The sequence below is a fragment of the Adiantum capillus-veneris genome, chromosome 26 (genome assembly GCF_014529385.1).
Source record: "Adiantum capillus-veneris isolate H3 chromosome 26, ASM1452938v2, whole genome shotgun sequence".
NCBI classification, from domain to species: Eukaryota; Viridiplantae; Streptophyta; class Polypodiopsida; order Polypodiales; family Pteridaceae; genus Adiantum; species Adiantum capillus-veneris.
In genome coordinates this window covers 137344291-137367402 of record NC_140956.1, presented here as the reverse complement: position 1 = coordinate 137367402, position 23112 = coordinate 137344291, and positions in this window count along the sequence as shown.

The window sequence follows — 23112 nt, the reverse complement described above, 5'->3', positions numbered from 1 at the left end:
TCTCCACATTCTATTTTTTACCACTTCTAGGGCGATGCACGTATCACCGCAGATCAGGCGCCGCAAATAGACAGTTAACGCATGTGTCAAACTTCTCGAGCGGGATGAGAGTACCCACACTTGTCACTTGCATTATTTACATTCTAGAAATATCAAACACATTATATAGAGACAAAATAAGCCACCTAGAACCATATCCAAGGCCCCGATACCCTATCCAGGCATGTACGTATGCTCGACTGCCGACACGCAAGCACGCATATTTACAATGTGCACACGTTGCACCTTTTTCCGAACTTGAAACCACTTTGCAAAGCTCCCAAATGCATGTATTTACATCTTTTTGTACATATGACCATGCATATAAACGCTACTTTGTACACGCCAAAAGCAGTCTATCATCATTGCCCACCCTCTAGGTAGAGCATTTATGCTCAACCAAGAGACTATTTGCATCTGGAACCACATCCCTTGCAAAATATTTCTTCAGTCTATAACCATTTATTCCATAGCGCAAACGTTCACCAGATAACTTTTCCAACTCATAGGTGCCATTAGAAAATACATGCTTCACTCTGTATGGACCCAACCATTTGTCCCTCAATTTCTTCTGAAAAGTAAAATCCAAGCGAGAATCATACTTCATCACCAAATCTCCTTCTTTGATCTCTTTCTCTAGCAGCCTCTTATTCATTTTCTCCATCCTTGTTTCTGCTTGTTGAAGATAATAATCACTGGCTTTCTCTCTATTCATTCGCAACAACTCTAGAGAAAGAATTCTTTCTTGCAGCTTGTCACTATGCTCACCTTGCATTCTGCACAGCAACTTCAAGGCATCCAACTGCACTTGTATGGGCATAAGAGATTCCTTTCCATAAACAAGTTCATATGGTGTAAACTGTGTTGACACTCTATAGGTAGTTCTATAAGCCCACAAACACTTTTCCAAGTCCAAGTCCCACTCTTTAGGATGCTCTCTAGCATACTTTGATAGCATCTTCACAATTTGACCATTGCAGTTCTCAACCAACCCATTGCATTGTGGGTAGTAAGGAGAAGAATGCCTATGCTGAATTTTCAATTTCTTCATGAGAGTAGCAACAAGTTTTCCCCTAAACCCTGGTCCACGATCAGAAATGATAACCATAGGAGCTCCAAACCTGCAACACACCTGTTCATATAAAAAAGAGGCCACTCTTCCTGCTGTTACATCTTTTACTGCTCTTGCCTCAACCCATTTTGTCAAATAGTCCACAGCCACAAGGATATACCTTTTGCCATTGTTGGTCCTCGGCATTGGACCTACTGCATCTACTCCCCATTTTGCAAATGCATCAAAAGACATTATAGCTTTCTGAGGCTCAGCCAAAAGCTTCCGATTTGCAAACACTTGGCATTCATGGCATGACTTGCACCAAAAATAAGCATCTCTCATCATAGAGGGCCAACAGTAACCTGCTCTTAAAAAACGAAAGACAACCTGATCCTTGCCTTGATGGCCTATTTCTTCATGGCAGTGCTCCAAAATCAAGCCTATCTCTTCTTTGTACGGCACTTTTCTCAAAATGCTATCCTTGCCATAAAGCATGAGATCCTCACCTACCAATATGTAGTTTCTTGCTTTTGCAACTATTCTCTGACGCCGAACTTTTGACATGCCCTCTGGACATTGCCCTTTACCAAGAAATACTTCTACATCTTGCAATGATTCCCTTCCTGCATACAAGGGTTCCTTGACCTTTAAAGGAGCTACCAAGGCATCCAACTTGTCCCTAGCCAACTCATCAGCTTCTTTATTCTGCTCACGAGGGAACATGCTTAAACTGTATCTTCTCAAACTCATGCAAAAGCTTCTTGATGCCATAGAACCACTTCTTCAAATTGTCTTTCTTAACATTCTACAAACCAAGCAACCGATTCATGACTAGCAATGCATCCCCTTTTGCAATGACCCTCTTTAGTCCAAACTCAACACACTGCTTCAACCCAAGGAAAAGCGTGAGGTACTCGGCCTCATTGTTGTTACTTTCAGCTTCATCAAGATCGTAAGCTCTAGAAAAGATTACATCGCCTTTTGGGTTCTTAATGACTACCCCACCACTTGCCTTTTGAAGAACTTTCCTATATGCACCATCAAACATCATTGTATACGCATCTGTAATATCTACTTTCTCTTCATGATCATCCTTGTCAACCCTTGGGTAAGATGGAAGCTCCCCCCCCCCCCCCCCCCTTATGTACCACTATGTCTGCCAAGTGAGCTTTAACAGAATGATCCACTTTAAACTCAAACTCATACTCTTGAAGCTCCAAAGTCCACTTTAAGATGCGCTTGCTAGGCTTCAAATGTTGTACTACATCAGGCAAAAGATTCGATGTGGTGAGCACATAGAACTTTTGGGGCAACAAATAGGTTTTGAACCTTCGACAACCAAGAACCAAGGAAAATACCCACTGTTACATTTCTTTGTAGGAGAACTCGCTTACATTCTTCATCTTGCTCTCAAAATAAATTGGCTTGAAGTTCCTTCCTTTCTTTTGTAAGAGAACCGACCCAAAAGCTACTGACCCCACACTAATAGATACATAGAAAATCGACTGCAAGTCAGGAGGACTCACTGTTGGTAAAGCACACAATACCTCCTTGATGCCATCAAAAGCCTGTTGCATGTCTTCATTCCATTCAAACCCTTGAACTCTTTGACTCAATTTCTGGAGAGGATACACATACTGACATAGCATCCAGAAAAAACGTGACAAGTACCTGAGCTTATGCACAAATGATGCTAAATCCTTTGTGTTGTTGGGCGGATCCATAAGCAACAAAGCCTTAACTTTCTCTGGTTCGGCTTCTATTCCATTTTGGGAAACCACATGTCCTAGCAAATGGACTCGAGCATGAGCAAATTTACACTTCTTTGGGTTGAGTTGCCCACCCTCTTGTTGAAGCCTTTCAAAACTCAACCTCAGCTTCTCCAAATGTGTGACCCTTGAGCTATAACACCCAATGTCATCCATGAAAACACGAATGAATTTACCCAAGTAGGGACCAAACACTCTATTCATTTATCCTTGGAAGGGAGCATATGCATTAACCAGCCCAAAAGGCATTCTTTTGTAGGAAAAACAATCCCAAGGAGTAATGAAGGTCGTTTTCAATCGATCTTCGATCGCTATCAAGATCTGAAAGTAGCCAAAAAATCCATCCATGATTGAGTAACGTTCATGACCTGCAACCTGATTGAGGATTTCATCTAGAAAGGGTAGTGGATAATGATTTCTTTTTGTGGCAGCATTCAAAGGTTTGAAATCAACACATATCCTAAATCTTCCGTTCTTCTTGGGCACAATAACAACTGGAGAGACCCATTCAGACTCCTCCACTCGAAAGATGAAATCTGCTTCCAAAAGCTTCGTCACCTCTTCATGAAGTGCCTTCTCATGAATGACCTCCAACCTCCTAAGCTTTTGAACCTTTGGCTTGGCACCTTCTTTTAGATTGATTCTATGCTCGACTCCTTTAGCTCCTTGCAACGCTGTATATTCAATGGCGAATAGCTTTGGAAATTCCTTGAACATGTCTTCATAGTCCTTTTTTTCTTTTTTTGTCAAGTCCTCTCCTAGCATGCTCCTTACATTCACTTTGGCAGGCTCTATAATTGCTTTTGGACTATCCTTCTTCTCCTTGACATTCACATCATGCATCGATGCTTCCTTTTCAACACTTATCCCAAAAATATCAGGACATAATTGCATCAATCCTTCCTCTACACTTTCTTCTGATGTCGTAGACGACGCATCACTATAGTATGACGCAGTTTCCGTCGAATTTGTATCTTGCATCTCCAATAGGGGCTGTGTATGGCTCTCATGTGTCTTCATGTTGTAGACAATGGTCCTTCCTTTCTCTTTGTCGGGGATGGTGATCAAGCCCATGCCCCAATCCTGCTTAGCGCCAAGAGTTATAAGCCATGGCCTCCCTAAAATGATCGGATAAACATTCTCACCCGCTTGCATCACGTAGCAATCAACCAAGCACTCAATCCCCAAGACTTTTATCTTCACATCTTCAGCTATTCCAAGACACCTTGCCTTTTTGTGGTTGGCCATCCTCATACGGATCGAAGCATTCACTGACATCTTAACCGCTGCTTCCTTCATGATAGCCTCGGTCATGACACACACCTGGGCACCACCATCCACATATGCTTGTACTTTCATCTTCTTTTCCAGCATAGCTTCAACTACTGGCACCATATCCATCGGGTGACCAACCCTCAAAGATGACACCATGCTTTGACGTTTTTCCTTCTTGAAAGGAAACCGCGTACTCACACACTTGGTCCACTGCCTTCTCAATTTAGCATTCAAAGCCACCAAGTGACCAAAAGATATATTTGCCTTTTGATTTCGTGTGTCGTCGACAATATCATAGTCTTCAACACCTTGGCCAAGGAGGTAGTCCTTTGGACCAATTTTCCTTCTTCGCCGCCTCTTGCTACTTTCTGGTTTTCTACCTTAGCCTTTCCTTTTCTTGCTCTTGTTTCCCTCTATTCTTCTCTCTCTTTCTCCCTATCATGCCTAGCTCTCTTATTGGCCAAAACATCCACATCTTGATGCTCAAGGGTAATGATGTTGATAGCCCTACCTTCTCCATTTCCAGGCAACAGTTGTGGTGGTTGTTGTGGCGGCGGTGCTTCTAGTGCCCGCTCTTGATGATTTTCTTCTATTCTTCTTCGACCACGTCCATATAAGGGGTATATCCCTCCTCTCTCTCTTGGTGGTTTAGGACAATCAGGGGCGTAGTGACCCTCTTCATCACAATCGTAGCATCTTCCTTGTAGCCTTCGTCCACTACCTCTCCCAGTTGGCCGCTCTTCTCTTTGGTTTCTATTCATTATGTTAATTCTTAATTCTTGCAACTGACCAGCAAGATCATGTAGAACCCGGGCCGTAACAGGATCTGGACCTTGAACCACTCGCTCCACTCTATCATCCGTTGTCACAGGGACCATTGGTTGCACCACAACTGGCTCAGTATGTGTCAGGCCTTGCTCCCACCTTCTCTTGATCTTCTTGCTCTTGGCCTCAACAATTTCCATAGCTCTTTCAAATGTAGCAGGCTCACCTTGATCAACCTTCTCCCTTACACTTGGATGGAGACAATCCATAAACTGACGTACTTTAAAGAAATCCCCTGGAGGTACTTGGGATGCCGCCTCTAATTGAACCCAAAGCCCTTTGAAGTGTTGCAAAAACTCTTTAAAGTTAGCATGAACATCTTGCTGCAAACCTCTCAATTTTGTTGTCGCTTCTGTTGCGGTTAGTTTCTTTCCAAACCTGTCAAAAATTACCAGCTTCACGTGCTCCCATGTTTGCTTTTTTTCTTCCTCTAAACCTTCAAACCACTCCCGAGCTTCTCCTTTGAGCACAAGAGGAAATACATAAAGCTTGCATTCGTCATTCACAATGTGCATACCAAGCGTATGCCACTCGAAATCCGCAATCCAGTCCTTCACATCCTCCTTCCCTGTGAACACTGGCCGACTATAAGCCATCTCTTCGGAGTCTCTTCTCCCTTGCGTGAGTAACTCCACAAAAGTAGAAGTCTTGCACCTCAACCAAACCACCACTTTTCTTCAATGAAGCTCGAATTTCACAGCAAAACCACTTCAATTGGGTGCACAACCGGCAAATTTCCGCTCCCCAGCGGGATCGCCAAAGGATGATGGAGCAAAAGATGTCGTGCGCACACTCACACACCCAGAAAACTCAACACAATACAAGGAATTTACTTAAATTCCTCACCTCACTTACCACCACTCAAAAGGTCCCTAAAAATTCTACCCACAAGCTCAATTCAAACTCCAAACGCCTCAACCCACAAGCCCTTGCCTGCCCGCAGACACTACAAGGTGAGTCGAGGTGATCAACATTGGAAATCACGCTTGATGGTGACCAAAATATACAAGAAAAACCATCAAAAACCCAAAAACTCCAGCCACAAAAGTCCACTCTCAAACCATTGCAAAGCCTTTACCAAACTCCACTCTGTTGGACTCTTTGGAGTAGCGCCAACCCTAATGGCACCGATACAGGGTCACATAGTCTTGCAGAAAGCCGCACCTTCTTCCCTCAATTCCTTGCACACACACATCCATGGAAACCTCCGAACTTCCATAGAAACTCCCAAGTGCAAAATTGAAGAGAGAAAGCTCTCATTCACTCCTCCATACACTCGAAAACAGGACGAGAACGCAACGGGACTGCACTACACCACTTGTAGGAACCCTGCTTCCTTCCCCACAGAGAGAGGTGAAAGTGCCAAAACTTGGATTTCAAAATGCTCCTTCCGCCCAAGCACTCATGGCATCGTCACTGATGTGGCAATTTCAAGCCATTTCACACCTTTTTTGACCATTTTTGGACCTTTTTTGGCCCAGTTTTGGCCCTTGGCGGGCATTTTTCGTAGGAAAAACCCCAAACGGACTCCAAAATTCACCAAATTTTTCACGCTTGATCCTTCATACCCAAAGCACATTTCCACATCCCCACATTCCATTTTTGACCACTTCTAGGGCGATGCACGTATCACCGCAGATGAGGCGCCGCAAATAGACAGTTACTGCATGTGTCAAACTTCTCGAGCAAGATGAGAGTACCCACACTTATCACTTGCATTATTTACATTCTATAAATCTCAAACACATTATATAGAGCCAAAATAATCCACCTAGAACCATATCCAAAGCCCTGATACCCTATCCAGGCAAGTACGTATGCTCGACTGCCGACACGCAAGCACGCATATTTACAATGTGCACACGTTGCACCTTTTTCCAAACTTGAAACCACTTTGCAAAGCTCCCAAATGCATGTATTTACATCTTTTTGTACATATGACCATGCATATAAACGCTACTTTGTACACGCCAAAAGCGATCTATCACCGTTGGTGAAAGAATGATGGGTGTAAAAGAGAGGTGTAAGGGTGGTCAAAGAATGCACCATTTTTTTCAAAAAAGGAGATGTATAATTTATGATTTTTGGTTTTACATGACTTCTAAATACAATCTTTGATTTGAGTGAAAGTCTTGCATTTGTGATCTACATGTTAACCTCTTTCTATAGATATGCTACATGATATGCGTTCTTTTAGGAAGGAAACTTGAATTCAAATAAACTAGCCATTTTGCTTGTTTGAGTTTAAAAGTTATCCTTTTGCTTTCTTGATACTAAAGGTTTGATTCCCTTAAATTGCCAAACCATGAGGCATATCTAAGTCCCATTCTCTTTTGAAAAATCTCCCTTTCTTGAAATATTAGTTTAAATCAATTTTGTTTGTTTTACAATACTCTTTTTTTGTATAATAATTATTTTATCCCTTTAGTTATAGGCTCTCCTTTCTTAAGACTTCACATTATTTTTATTTTTTTTTAGTTATAGAAGTTTTTTTGCTATTCTTTGTACAACAAAAATACCATTTTCTAAAATTATACACTCACAATTACTTGAGGCACAAAGTTGGAGTCCATTGTATAAAGTATAGTAATTATATTCTATTAGGATTTTTTATGAAGAAAAGATGCAATGTGGATTTTTCTATCATCATGCACCACACTTGTCGATAAAAATTCACTAAAAAAAAACTCCACGATACACATTTTTCTAATTATTGTGCACCATGTTTACTGATAATACACCTGCATATGCAAGACATGATTTGTCATTGTCATGCTCCTTTTGTACTATTGTGCATTGTATTTTTTAAAGCATGCACTTGGCCTTAGAAGATACATGATCATAGTTCTTTGTAAAGATTTCTATTCAAAAAGATGTCAGTTCATCATATGCAAGATTTTAAAAAACTAATTTCAAATTATTATTTTACATGAATCTTACATTGTTAAATCCATGTGACATACTAGTGTAAGCAAGCTCCTAGGCTCACAATATTTTGCACTAAAAAATTAGATTTATGTAGTAAACCTTCATCACTTTGGATTCTTTTGCTAGCTACCTTGAGATTTAGTATGAAAGACATTGATTCATATTGATTATTAGAGGCATGAACTTCCAAAGTTGTACTCTATTTTATCTAAAACTACGTGTGTACATGATGAGCTACATATAAAGGTAAAATTTTGTTATTTTGTTAAGACTTTTTCTGTTATTCAACTTTTCAAGAGAAGAATATGTGACACCATTTGGGAGCTCTCTACAATTTCTTGATGTTGCTTTTCTTACTTATAGCTTTCATCTTTAAGTTTTGATTATGGTACATGGTGTTCATGTCTTCAGCTACTCATTGATGCTAGCATGTGTTATTGAACTTTTATTGACAAGGAAAGTTGATTGAGAAGTCTATGGGTGATGTTTTGAGTGGTTAGTCTTGTGAGTTTTCATGTGAGAGTAGAAGTGTAGGAATGCTTCATCAAACTCTTGCTTTTAGTATATTTAGGTTATCATTTTGAGTACTTGAAGGCCAAGATTTATGATTTGGACATCTATGCATTCTAAGATATTTTTCAACCATCACCTTAATCAATTCAATGTCATTTAGAGCTTATTTTTTGAGCAATCTCATGAAGCTTGGCATAGTCTCATATTGTCTCAGCTTGATTTTGTTTAAAAATATAGATTATCCTATTGTAATATTCTTAATCCTAGTCTTTGAGAAATCCGCTAAACATTTCCTAGCAAGCGCCTCTAGATATGTGACACATCTCGTTTTCATAGTGAGAGATACCCCTCCCCAAAGGGTGTGCAATAATTATACAATTTATATCTTAATACAATTTCAATATACATCGGAGTTGTGGAAGTGCTTGTATAGGGGAGAAGTTCTCAAGACCCAACCTAATATGGTGTTGAATCCATGAGCCAGATTGCATCCAAAGGTACCTAGCAACTAGTGCTACACCTAAATGTGTATGAAGGAAAGCATATTCAAGAAGATGACCAAGTGGGGTTGAATATTTATGTACATCATATTAGAGAGAGAGAGAGAGAGAATAGATTAGAATTTATAGAGACATAGGAGAATGACAAAAGATAATCTTTAAATAGATTCTCTAAATGAAACATGCAAACCATGAATTAATGCCATTAAAAAAAATGGGTATACTATAACTTCAAAATAAAAATGACCAAACTGTAGAAGCATCAAACCTTGTTTGGGATCAATTGGTCCACCCATCCACTTTCACTCCTAGTATGGATAGAGAGGATTTCACTTCGCGGAGAATGAGCTAGAACACCTCCAACTTATGTGAGCCAAACATAATCCAAGGCCGCTTCACCTCTCTCCATGAACTCAAGCTTTAAAAGAATTCCAAATACCAGCACGGGTGGTAAAAAATCAATACCACCTGTACCAGATTTGGGACCACACCTCTTCAATGCCACATCGGGTGTTTAGGCAAAGACAAGGCAATATTTTCAACATGTTAACCATGTAGGTCATCCAATCCTCAATGTACTAATCGTGTAGATGAGCCTAACAAAAAAAAGATCTAGGCAACACACCGATCAAAGAAGCCCCAAATCATCAACCCTTTCATCGAAGGCTAATCAATGTAGCTGATCTTAATCTTGTATCGATGTTTTCATGATAAACATAACACATGAGTCCAATCAAATTAACATCTTCCATATATACACAAACAAAACTTTTTCATGCAGTCAGACTATACAGGGTCTCTACCCTTACACGTCTATCATAGTCCATCAAAGTCACTTCATAATCCAATCCAAAGGCAATAAACCATAATCTAATCACATCATATTTTGGGTGATGCACATCCAGCCTAGCTGTAAAAATATGGACATCACAATCATAACAAAAAAAATGTATCGGAGAGTCACAATGGCTTCCACAATTGGAAAGTATAACCATAATCCATGAGGGACCTCATCCCTTGCTCATAAACCATATTCCTCACTGAACAAACTCCCACACTTGGAGTCTTGACAATACCCTCTGTAGTCAAACTTTGCCAATACACACGACCCTTAAGGAATGAACTAAGAAGTCCAACTAGTGACCAAACATAACCTCAAAATCCCATTTTGATAATGTTTAACCATCAATACTGATGTACTATGATCGCACCTCACCCTCCTTGCACATAGAGCCAGTTTTGACCTAGAAGGATGAAACCATTACATGCATGCATATGAGATATTTGCATCCATACATGAGGTTTCGTATATTGTATGACATCACCGCATCGATCCAATCATGACTCAAAATAGCTCCACCACTTTGATCAAGCATATGCCATAGTTTCATATGTAGGTAAAAAGAAATTTTTTTCCTCTTTGTGGGTACGTGCACAACATGAAAAAGAAAGTGTTTGGCCTCATACCAATGCATTAATCTCAGTCCTGTATCATAGGCTAACACCTTATCACATCACTTCACCCATATGAGACGCATACTAACAATCATCACACAGAAAGAAAGTTATTTTATATATAATTGCCTATACGGTTCATTTTGAATAAACATATATCCACACAAGTTTATGAAAAATAAACACTTGAAATCAACTCACCAAAAGAACCATAAAACATATGTGAACCACTCATCAAACTCACGATTCCATATGATACTCCCCTCGGTAGGTTTTTTATAGGTATAGGCAATCCTATACAAAGAAAGGTTACTAAATCATCCTCTTGAAATGATATTGGTTATCTAAATATACCTATCAACATGTCTAATCAATTTTTTGATTTATCTAAGTGGGTTTCCTCATTGGTGGTTCTCCAAGGAGCCTAGGGTCCAAAGTATTGACTGTGTAGTGGGTAGCAAGCTCTATTTAGACCATAACTCTTTACTCGTGCAAAGTTTTCACGTGACACACAAAATATAAAATTGCTTAAATGATGTGTTTAATCTCTACTCCAAAGAGTTTGAATTGATTCATAGTGGTTTAGGAGATATGACTAAAACAATGTCTCTATCGTTTACGTGACGTGAAGCAAAAGGCGCTTTTTATGCATCTATGTAATCATAAACACATCGATGCTATATTAGCATGCTGAACGTGATGAAATAATCATGGATAATCCTCATACACATTTGGCAAGCCCATACATGCCTATATATACGAAAAAATAACCATTGAGAGAGTAGTTCCTTAGAAACAAAGTTAGAGAGAGAAAGAGATGATGGGTATGGAGTTCAAAGCTTCTTACTGTCACCAAGAAGTGGTTTCCGATGGTTGAAAAGCTTCTTGATTTTCTAGAAGAGAGCGGTGATAAGAGTCACGTAGAGGATTTTCCATGAAGTTTATAGAGAGGGTGTACACCGTGAAAAGAAGAGAGTATAGTAAGCAAGTAGAGAGAGAAAGTTATTCTTGTTCTCCTTCCTACGACAAATGAAAGAAGAGTTCTTATGAAGATGGTGATGAAGAGCTTGCAAAAATCCATATAATATGTACGTAGAGTTTTGTGGTATTTTATGGAACTGTGGATCCCCAAGACTAAGCACTTATATGCAATTTTGCAAGTCTGAAGTGTATCCCAAGCCAAGAGATGATAGCCCCTTCTTTGCTAAAGACAAGATAAAGTCCTAGACTATGTTAGAAACAAGAATTTTACTTTTAGAAGACAGCTCTGGCCAAAACCATCTAATTTTACCGGCAGCAATTAACTTTGTAAGCAACATCTTGTTGAGATGTAGGGAGAAAGAGAGAGAGACGAGACAAGAGACACACCATGTACACTCCCAAAGACTGATCATATTGAGGACAAGATACAAATATACAGGTGAGACCAAGTTGAGTAGAGTGATCCATATATAGCTCCAACACCCCCACTCAAACAAAGGTCTATAGCTTTGGATGAAAAAACCCTAGGGGAGTTCAAGGGAAAAACCCAAGCCCCTATGCAAATGTGAAATATGAACCACCGATAATGATGTGAAAGTGAATTGTGTATCTATGCACAAATATAGAGATGACTCAAAGATCACAGTGTGCAAGTTTTGAGTGTGCATAGTGCATGGTACCTATATGATTATAATTTCATATATACAAAGCTATCATAATAGCAGAGAAGCTAATCTAGAAAAAGTGAGGCCGAAGCAACTTCGAGCTCCGAGCGCAAGAGGATGAAGTGTGACTCATTGAGGCCTTTGGTAAGAATGTCTGCAATCATCCGGTCACTTGGACAGTGTTGAACCATCATGGTGCCTTTGTGTACTTCATACCAGACATAATGATAATGCACAACAATGTGCTTTGACTTATTATGTTGAACATAGTCTTTTGCAAGACTAGTAGCACTCTGGTTGTCACATCACAAGGGTGTTCTAAAAAGAGGAGAATGGACAATATAAACTAGCATTTTTCAAATCCAGATTAGCTCACGAGCTGCAAGTGATGCCGCAACATATTCATACTCAGTCGTAGAAACTGCAACACAATGTTGTTTCTTGTTCGTCCAGAAACAAGAAAACCATTTATAAAGAAGCAATTTCCACTAGTAGATCACATAGATAAATGTGAGCTTTCCCAGTCTGCATTTGTGTAACCCAAATGAGAAAGAGATTGCATAGAATCCAATGTCACTTGTCATCAATAGATCAAACCAAAATTTGTAGTGCCTTCTAAGTATTTCAATACAAGCTTTGCAGTAGACCAATGCTTAAGAGAAGGACGTGCAAGATGTTATCCAAGATAATAAGCAACAAACAAAATATGAGGATGAGTGTTTATGCCAACAAGCTGAAGACATCCAATCAAGCTAGCATAAAGTTGATTTGTGACAAGTTGATCGTCAATGTCAAAAGTGATCTTCATATAACTTGCAAGACAAGGTGTGTTGGCCGAATTTGCAGATTCCAAATCAAATTTTTGAATAGTATCTAAGATAAACTTTAATTGTCAAAGGAATAAAATACCTTTTGTATGGTTCCTTTGAATCTAATACCAAGACATGAGTGAATCTCTCCAAGATCCACCATATCAAATGCAGAAGACAATAGCTTTTTCACTTGCTAAAGAAATCCCAAATCATTGAAAATAAGGATGGTATCATCCACATAAAGAGCAAGAATCACAAAACTGATACCTTGGCGCTTTATATATAATTTGGGGTTTGAAGAGCAAGAGATGAATCCTTTGGAGGTGAGAAAAAGATCAATTTTTGTATACCAGGCTCGTGAAGTTTGTTTGAGACGATATAGTGCCTTATGGAGCTGAGCAACAAGGCCTTCTTTACTTGAAAAAACAAACCCTTCTGCCTGTTACATATAAATTTTCTCTTCCAAATCACCATTCAAAAAAGCAGTTATCACATCATTTAATGACCTTCTAAATCAAATTGAACAGCAAATGCCAATAAAACTCAAACACTTGTAATGCAAACAACTCGTGAAAAGGTCTCTCTTGATAATCAGCACCAGCAACTTAGGAGTAAATTTTCGCAACTAAACGTGCCTTGAACTTGTCAAAAGATCCATCTGCTTTTACCTTTGTCTTATACATCCACTTAGACTTAATAGATGTACGACCAGGAGGTATTTTGGTTAGTATCCATGTACCTTTAGAGATAAGAGAATCGTACTCTGCTTCCATAGTCTCTTGCCATTGATCCTTTTGTGGTGAAGAGATAGCTTCATTATAAGTAACGAGATCTTCAGAAGTAGAGAAAGCATTATCAACAATATTGTCATCATAAACATGACATGAACCATGTTCAAAATCAATGGGCAGATCAACAAAAATATCAATCTCATCATTGGCAACATTCGGAATGGATGGTTGTGAAGAGGAAAGTTGCTTTATAAGAAGATTTTCATCATCTGAAAGAAATGGAAAAGCCTGAAGTAACGATTTAGTATCATCAAAATCATCCATGGACCATGAGCCTCCCATAAGCTGTTCGTTAAAAGTGGCATCACGATTCACAATAACTTTCTTGGAGGAAGGGTCATAGAATTTGTAGCTTTTGGAAGTGTCTAAATATCCAATAAAAATAACTTTAAGACCAGGAGCATCAAGCTTTGTTCATATTTCTTTGGGAACATGAATATAAACAATACATCCAAAGGTTCGAAAATGAGATACAGAAGGAATGTCACATGTCCATGCTGTGATGGGTATCTTTACCAGAGGGTGCAGTAGTAGGAAGATAATTATGAATAAATACTGTTGTCAAAGTAGCTTCAACCCCAAAAACACAAGATAACCATGAATGAATCAATATATATATTACAGCATTAAGAATAGTTGTTCAGCAACGTTGTTCTGTTGAGGTGAATATGGAATAGTGTATTCATGGTGAATTACACTTTTAGTACAGTAACTCACAAACTCTTGAGAAACATATTTGCCTCCATTGTCACTATGAAGCTTCTTGAGGCGACGACCAGTTTGAAGTTTCACAGCCTTGTGGAATTGTTTGAAAATAGATAAGGCCTCAAATTTTTGTCTTAGAAATACAATCGTATACCATGAGAAATCATAAATGAACGTAATGAAGTAGCGATATTGTGATCTCAAAAAGGTAGAAGCCCATGTATATCAGTATGAACAAGATCCAATATGTCATGAGAACGTGTTGTAGTTGAGAGAGGAAAGGGTTTACGATTATGTTTCCTAAGAGCACAAAGCTCACAAATTCCCATCTAAGGATGAGCTTTAATATCCATACCATTGACAAGATCACGACGTTGAGACGATCAAGGAGTTTTGAGAAATCAGCATGAACAAAACGGTCATGTCATACTTTGTAATCATGATCATCTGGAGCAGTGACAACATTTGCTACAGCATCATTGAGAGGGAGTTCAAACAAATTAACGTTTCGAGGAGAAGTGGCTATAGTTTGTCCGTCTTTCTCAATTCAACATTTGTCATGATCAAATCCAATAAAGAGGCAAAGATCAACAAGTTGAAAGAAGATTACGTTGAAGATCTGTTACATATAATACTCCTTGCAGTGGAAGAAGATAAGGTACTAAGATATAAATGTCCAATATCCTTTACTTGACAAGTTGCATCATCAGCCAGATAAAGAACACGTTGAACTAGTAGTGGATGATAGTTATGGAGCCACTTAGATTGATATGTCATATTTTCTGTAGCACCAAAATCGATAATAAAAAGTGATCCATCACGTATATGAAGTATTCTGTTTGGAGAAACTGAACATAGGACGCAGCTTGTTTCTAGTACAATATTATTTCAATGTTCAGTAGCATATGCTCTATTAGAATCTGTGTCAAAATGACACTTATAACACATATGAGTGGGATGATTAGATCGTCCACAATATTCATAAGAAGAAGAAGAATATTTAGATAAACGTGGTTGTTTAGTGGTAATATTGTGTTCTTCATCATATTCACGTGCCCAACAATCATCTTCAATATGGCCTTTTTTGTTGCAATAAGAACATTGCTTATTAGGAAATTTACGACAAGAGAAAATATTACCGCGACAGCCACCTCTACGGTTTTCTCATTGAAATGGACGCCTTTGAGCATAAACAACATGTTCCATATGTTGTGACTCAATCTCCTCTTGTGAAATCATAGTTGTATCATGACTAGCATTACATTCTTCTTGGCGTTGAGAGTATTCAATTAAAGACATGCAGGCTTGGTCGAAATTGAGACCATCTTTATTAGAAATAATGATAACAATGTTATCATAAGAAGAGTTCTTCACCGTGTCAAGGAGATGTTAATCAGTTTTTTTTGTGGAACAGTATCACCGACAGTAGAAAGTTAATTAATAAAATGAATTTGAAAGACTTAATATGTCCTGTCATAGCAGTACCAACTTCATATTGTAACTTGTTAAGCAAACCTCTCAAATAAAGTATTTTTGTAATAGATTTCTTCTGAAAGTTCGCAATAAGGTACTTCCATACGTCGTGGGAAGTAGGGAGTTCATACACATCAAGCAAAAGAGAATCAGTAAGAGAAGAAAGAATATATCGACAAGCTACTTTATCACGTTGTCACTAATCAGTTTATGCGACATGTCAGTCTTCAAATACAGGTCCTTCAATGATGAGAACATTGTCATGATTCGTATCAACAGACTGAGACGAACATACACAATTTCCAAGGACAATATCAGAGAGCTCATCGCCTTCAAGAATTAACAACATCTTTGCTTTCCAACCAGGAAATCCTTGGACTTGGAAAGAATGAACAGAACGCTGGGCAGAGAAAAACCATTGACAAGAATAGTCATAGCCATATCTGGTTGTGAGAGGACATATAAGATAATATCACAGAACCTGCACACCATATATGGTGTAGTCAAGGATAAGAGAAATATGATGATTGTGTTCGGCCAATGATAAATGCAAGAAGAATGCTCAATAAACGTCCAAAGATGTGAGGGACTTCACCCAAAAAAGTAGGAAAAAGGAGACGTAAATAATAAAAGAGTCCTCAAAATATATTGACATGAGATGCGACGTGAGACTCAAGATTGACGGCCGCAATATGAATAGCAAAACGCTAAATTTTCTCAAAAAAGTTGACGCCAAAATTTAAAAAACGATCACGGACGCTTCACAAAGATGCACGAGGACGAAACCTGCGTCAAGCTTAATTGTAGTTAAAATAGCATAACTTTTTGCTGCGAACTCCGATTGATGCAAACCTCAAAGTCAAATTGAAGAGGAGACGAACAAGTTTTGGATGAAAAGTACCATTGCACTATGCTCCATTGCGCTCTTTTCATTTCTCCAAATTTTGAGCAGAAGACCCCCGAAAATTGAGACGAAGTTGAGGGTTTTAAAAGACAAATCAACAAGAAAATGTAATCAAGGATTGACCATATTGATTAGTCATAAACACCACACAAAATACTAATCATATTCTTCTTAAGACAAAACAACCACAATTAACAAGAATCAATCCTCAAAAATAAAATTTGTAGCAATTTTGAATCTTACATACGAATCGCATACACATACTTTGTTTAGTCACCATGAAGTCAATCGTCGCGTGATCATTATTGCTCTGATACCATGTTGAGATGTAGGGAGAGAGAGAGAGAGAGAGAGAGAGAGAGAGAGAGAGAGAGAGAGAGAGAGAGAGAGAGAGAGACGAAACAAGAGACACACCATGTAAGCTCTCAAAGACTGATTCATATTGAGGACAAGATACAAATATATAGGTGAGACCAAGTTGAGTAGAGTGAGCCATATATAGCTCCATCATATCTAAGCAACTAATGAGATTGTGAGTAAACTAGTCTGTATTGTGGTGCCTTGATGTAGTCATGACACTTATCGTATTGTCCTAGTCTATTCCTCCAAATTTTGAGCAGAAGACCCCCAAAAATTGAGACAAAGTTGAGGGTGTCAAAAGAAAAATCAACAAGAAAAGGTAATCAAGGATTGACCATATTGATTAGTAATAAACGCCACACAAAATACTAATCATATTCTTCTTAATACAAAACAACCACAATCAACAAGAATCAATCCTTAAAAATAAAATTTGTAGCAATTCTGAATCTTACATGCGAATAGCATACACATACTTTGTTTTGTTACCATGAAGTCAATTGTCACATGAGAGAGAGAGAGAGAGAGAGAGAAAGAGAGAGAGAGAGAGAAAGGAGAGACAAGAGACACACCATGTAAGATCCCAAAGATTGATTCATATTGAGGACAATATACAAATATATAGGTGAGATCCAGTTGAGTAGAGTGAGCCATATATAGCTCCATCACATCTAAGCAACTAATGAAATTGTGAGTAAACTAGTCTGCACCGTGGTGCCTTGATGTAGTCATGACACTTATCCTATTGTCCTAGTGTATTTACAATGCCGCTATTTATAAAACTAATTCTCATTAAAATTCTTTTTAATCTTGTTTCTTCACTATATGTCTGTTTTTCACCCATACGATGACTACAAATATTATTGTTGGGTCTAGATAAGTTTAAAAAGAAAATTGTTTTTTAAAATGTCAAAAAGCATGAGAAGCTTAAAAAAACATAAAAAGTAAGAAAAAAAGTGAAATTTCTTAAAATTGAACCGCAACTTTTCTTCTTCTATAAAAACGAACTCGTTTTTCATCAAAAAAGCATCGAAAAGCATGAAATGTTATATATATTGCAAAAAGCATTTAAAAAAATGTATTAACACCCTTGTAAAAAAGCCCTAAACTAAGTTACCCTAAGTTTAGCTATGGCTAGCACTTGTAGATTCACGTTTCCCTACCCCACTCCCTATGCCATTCCCTCTCTCTACTCTCTTCACCTTCTTTCTCCTACTCAATAGAATAAGAAGAGGCTCCACTGGAGCACATCCCACAATCACATGGTACACTCACACTCTCTCTCACCCCACTTGTAAGAGAGGTCACCACTCCCAAATCCTACATAAGGAGGGTGAGCTCTCCACTCAAACGACTAGGGAGAACACCAATACATAGAAACACAACATCACCATAGCCACCATGACATTATGCACACACTACACAAGCTATGGAAATAGGAGCACTTGATGCTAGCACCATAAAATATGGGTTTAGGCACACATATAGCTCATGAGACATCTCTTGATTAATCCAAGCCACATCTTGAATCTCAAGTAGCTTGTAATCTTGATGCGGAACTACATCAATAGAAAGGACCTCTTTGCCATCAAGACATGTGTATTTGTGTTGCATCGTGTGGTAGACGTCAGGTGTAAGCATCCACCCCCTGGGTGACAACTTCTTCTCTATGGAAGCTCTTGGGTCTGGTTTCATGTCTAACCTTCCATGATGACAGTCCAAAAATCCAATGGTCACGACTCAAGGCAACTCCCAGGTATGGGTGGTACGGTTGTGTATCCATTTGGAACTTCTCATGATAGGGAATGATAAGAAAAGGGTACTCTCTCTCTCTCTCTCTCTCTCTCTCTCTCTCTCTCTCTCTCTCTCTCTCTATCCATCCATACACACTCTCTCTCATAGTCAAGATTCCAAAAAATGTGGTTTGGGTGTGTTGTGCTAGAGTGACAAGTCCAAGCCTATGATACGCGTCCTAGCCGTTCTTATTCTAGGTGGTGCCCCTTAGAGTTATAGGATAGCACACCTTAGGTGCTACTCCCCCTGAGATGATGCTTGGCGATTTTAGGCTATGTGTGGTGTAGAGGCCACCCCACCTGGCACGTCATTTTCAACAATCATTTTCTTGGTGGCCCCACTTAGGATCCTTTCATGAAACCCTTCAGTTCACAAGACTGAAAACCCTAACCTTTTGTGGATGGATGAGTGGCTAGTAGGGTTTGCTAAATGGACAACAGAAGAAGAAGAGCTCCAAGCACAGCTGGACGAACTTCGCATCTCCATCGAGGCTCGAGTACCAGGTGTAACGGTGATAGATTTGCAGTGGGAAGACAACCAGCACGTTAGACTCAGTGGATATACATAGCCCATGTACCAAGGAGGAGAAGGAGGAGGTCAAGACCATATTTGCAACCTATGACCAACCTATGACAGCGACTAAGTGCCTCTAAGCTTCACATGAGTCAGTACAACCTACCTCAAGGCAGATCACGCATTCCGATATTAGTACTTTTTTCAAGGTAATACTGGATTGGAAGGCTCACTACCAGCACATCATCAACACCATGCTGGGAGAGGAGTGATTCTTTGAGGTTCTGACATCGGATCAACCATCTGTCCTACCGTTGGTACAAGGCAATGTACCATTAGAGATTTTAATCTATGTTCTAGTATAGAAAGGGTATACACACCTTTTTGTAAGAAGGGAAAAAAAATCTTTTGATTGTAAGTTAAGCAGTGTATCTTTCTAGCTCTCTCTTCAATCAATAATCATGGCAAGTGTAGCATTTTCAACATTTAGAGGAAAGAAGGGGGAAGATTTGGTAGGAGATTTCTTAGATGACTATGAAGTAGCATGTGTAGTAAGCAACAAAGACACAGATGAGTCCCGGGTTAGAATCTTTAAACATATCATGAAGGTAGAAGCTAGGTCGTGGTACAACACACTCCCACAAGCAAGCAAGGATAACTAGGAGCTCCTAAAAACATCTTTTAAGGGGCGTTTTGGGGGAGGTACCACTTCAGAGAAGCTGTGGGACAAGTTGAGAGACGTGAAGCAGGATAGTCTTTTAGAGTATGCCATCTATGAGTACAAGTTCATGGATTTGTGGGGATGGTGGGTTGAATCACTGGCAAGAGGAGAAGCTACACACGATTTCCTCAAGAAGGACTGGTTCACGCATGGCTTGTGGTCGTCGCTCAAGGAGAAGGTGAAGGGTAGATTCCCGGCTACGTATGAGCTAGCCATGGAGATTTCTCGCCTTGAGGACAAGAAGCTACGGATGAAATCCAAAGAAACCGAGTCAACAAAAGCTGGAACATCGTGTCAACCTCCAACCACAACAACCACCACTCCACCTCCACCACCACCGGCTCCTGGGGTAAGAGATGACCAACAAGATATGTTGGCCCACATTACTAATCATCTGCAGAATTTGTTTGTCCACTTGATATAGCAAGGAAGGAATTAGGAGAGAGATCGAGACCGAGAAGAGCACGATGACAAAACATAAGGTATCATTGCTACAATTGTAGAGAAGATGGTCATGGTATGTATTACTGTCCCCAACCGCGACAACCCTATAATAGAGGAGGTAGGAGAAACCAATTATCACCCCCTAGAGAGAGAGCACCTCCGCCTCGAGCACCAGTCCCACCAACACAAATTCTACGTCCACCCCAGGCACCACCACAAGCACCCATTCCACCTCTTCCACCGGCACCACCACCTGATCGCATTGTAAGCATCATAATCTTAGAGGAGAAAGGAAAGGTTGTAGTAGTGGATCCGCCCATAGTGAAGGAGAAATACAAGGGTAAGGGTGAAGGCAACCTTTGTAGAACCATTTGAAACCATGACTATAAAGAGAGCTCGGAGGGAGAAAACTGCACAAGTTGATGATGAGAGAAGCATGAAGGAAGAGACTAGCAAAAGGCAATCAAAACCATGACAAAAAATAGGCATTACCGACTTCCAGTTAGGAGAGATTTCTAGGCCCTATGATCTCACATTGGATGTGGTAGAGCAAGGACCAACATTACATGCCCATAGCTGCTACATCTCGCACCAAAGGTAAGGTAGTAATGGTCTAAAATGGTAAGTACAAGGCGCTCCAAAGGAAAGGTAGCCAGAGAAATTTCGGGCTGCAACATGGTTGACATCCTTCCAGTCGTCGATGTCAACATAAAGGGTAAGAGGGTTGGAAACACCTACATGGATGGTGGCCCACAAATCTATGTGATGAGTGAAGCTATGATGCTTTGGCTAGGGCTTGAGGTAGGGGCCTTCTCCATGCAAGGCAAAGATGGAAAACAACGCAAAAGTAAAATGTGCGGGTGTAGTAAGTGCCGTGAAGGTAAAAGCCTTCAATACTGAGGTAGAAGTATATATTTTTGTGACACCAAGTAAGGGGGAGGGCTATCCATTGATCTTGGGAAGGCCATGGTTGATGGCCATGAAGGCAAAGGAGGACTGGGGAACTGGTCTTCTATGCATGACTGGTAACAAGGGAGAAACAATCTACTACAACATGAGGACCAGCAAGCAGAGACAGATGGACCTAAGAGACATCAGCAGATCAAACCACTAGTGAGTCTTCTGCTTCTCAGGAGGAGACCACTTCCATCGATGAGAGTGACAGTTCCATTGATGTGATGGGCATTATCATGAGGGATCTACAAAGGGCAAGCACAACTAGCGATCCATCACTAGAAGGTCAAAGCAACAAAGAGCAGCAATAAATAATCATGATTATTTACTTTAGTTGCAAATTTTGCTTGGATTGCATGGTTTTGACCCTTACACGTCCTTATGCATCTATGCATGCTCCAAAATTGATTTGAAGCAAAATGGACATCATTTGCCAGCAATTCAGACACAGAACAATTCAGAGAGGAAATTTGTGGAATTTTCTAACTTTGATATTATATTCTCCTATTAGGTGTAGTGCAAGCGGCTGAGACAGCAAAAAACAGGATGATATAGAAAGAAAAGCTGCAAGAATTTCCACCCTATCAGTTGGAGCTGAGTTCAGTGAGAATGACAAAGGTAACCTACCTATCAAAGGAACAGTTTGAAGAACACAATTGTTATCATATACATGTGGTAGTGATGTGTGTGAACACACTAGGACCACTGGGGCATTTTTTCCCTCTTTAGGAGGTTTTTTCCCCCGAGCATTGTATATATGCCCATCACTCTAGGGCTATCTATCTTTCCATTGCACACTAAGTAATACACTCTCCATTGTGTGCCTTGAGCTTCCTTCATCTTCTCCAAGCTATGTGTGTTTCTCTGCAACCCTAATTCCAACAATTGGTATCAGAGCAGGTTGCGTCCTCCCGGGCTTAGTCGCCAATTGCTCCAGCACACGCCTGCTCACTTTCTTCAATTTCAGTGAGGTTTGGCGAGCGTTCGTAGGTCGACAAATATTTCGAGCAAGCTCGTAGAGCTGAGTCTGCTCAGATTTCTGATTTGGGCTCATTTTAGCCTCCGTTTCCACTACAAGCAATACTGCACAGGCTATTTTGTCATTTTGTGCAGAGTTTTTGTCAGTGCTGTTTTTTGCATAACAGGTGCCTTATAGTCTTCTACGGTTTGTGCTATATAGCACGTGTTGTTCCCGCTCCGTTTCTCCTATTATTTGCATTTTTCACATCAGGTGCAGCATTTACCATGGCTGACAACAACACAGATGTGTTCAAGATGTTTGTTGTTGAGGACAGGTTGGATGGGGACAACTACCCTATGTGGGCTTATATGATGCAACATGTTCTTGTGTCAAAGGGCGTCTGGAACATTGTGCAGGGCATTGATGTACGTCCTGGTTCTGAGGATGTAGGCGATGTTGAGGATGTTACAGGTCTTGCTGCAAGGATTGCTGCTATTATAGTTTTTTTGCCTACGGCAGAACAATCTCATTGGGATGTAAAGGATGCGCAGGCTCATGCATTGATTGCATTATCTGTGAAGCACACCATTGTTCCTCACATCCATTCAGCAAAATCTGCAAAACAGACTTGGGATATTTGGGATGGTCTTTATGCAAGTCGCAATGAGGCTAAAAT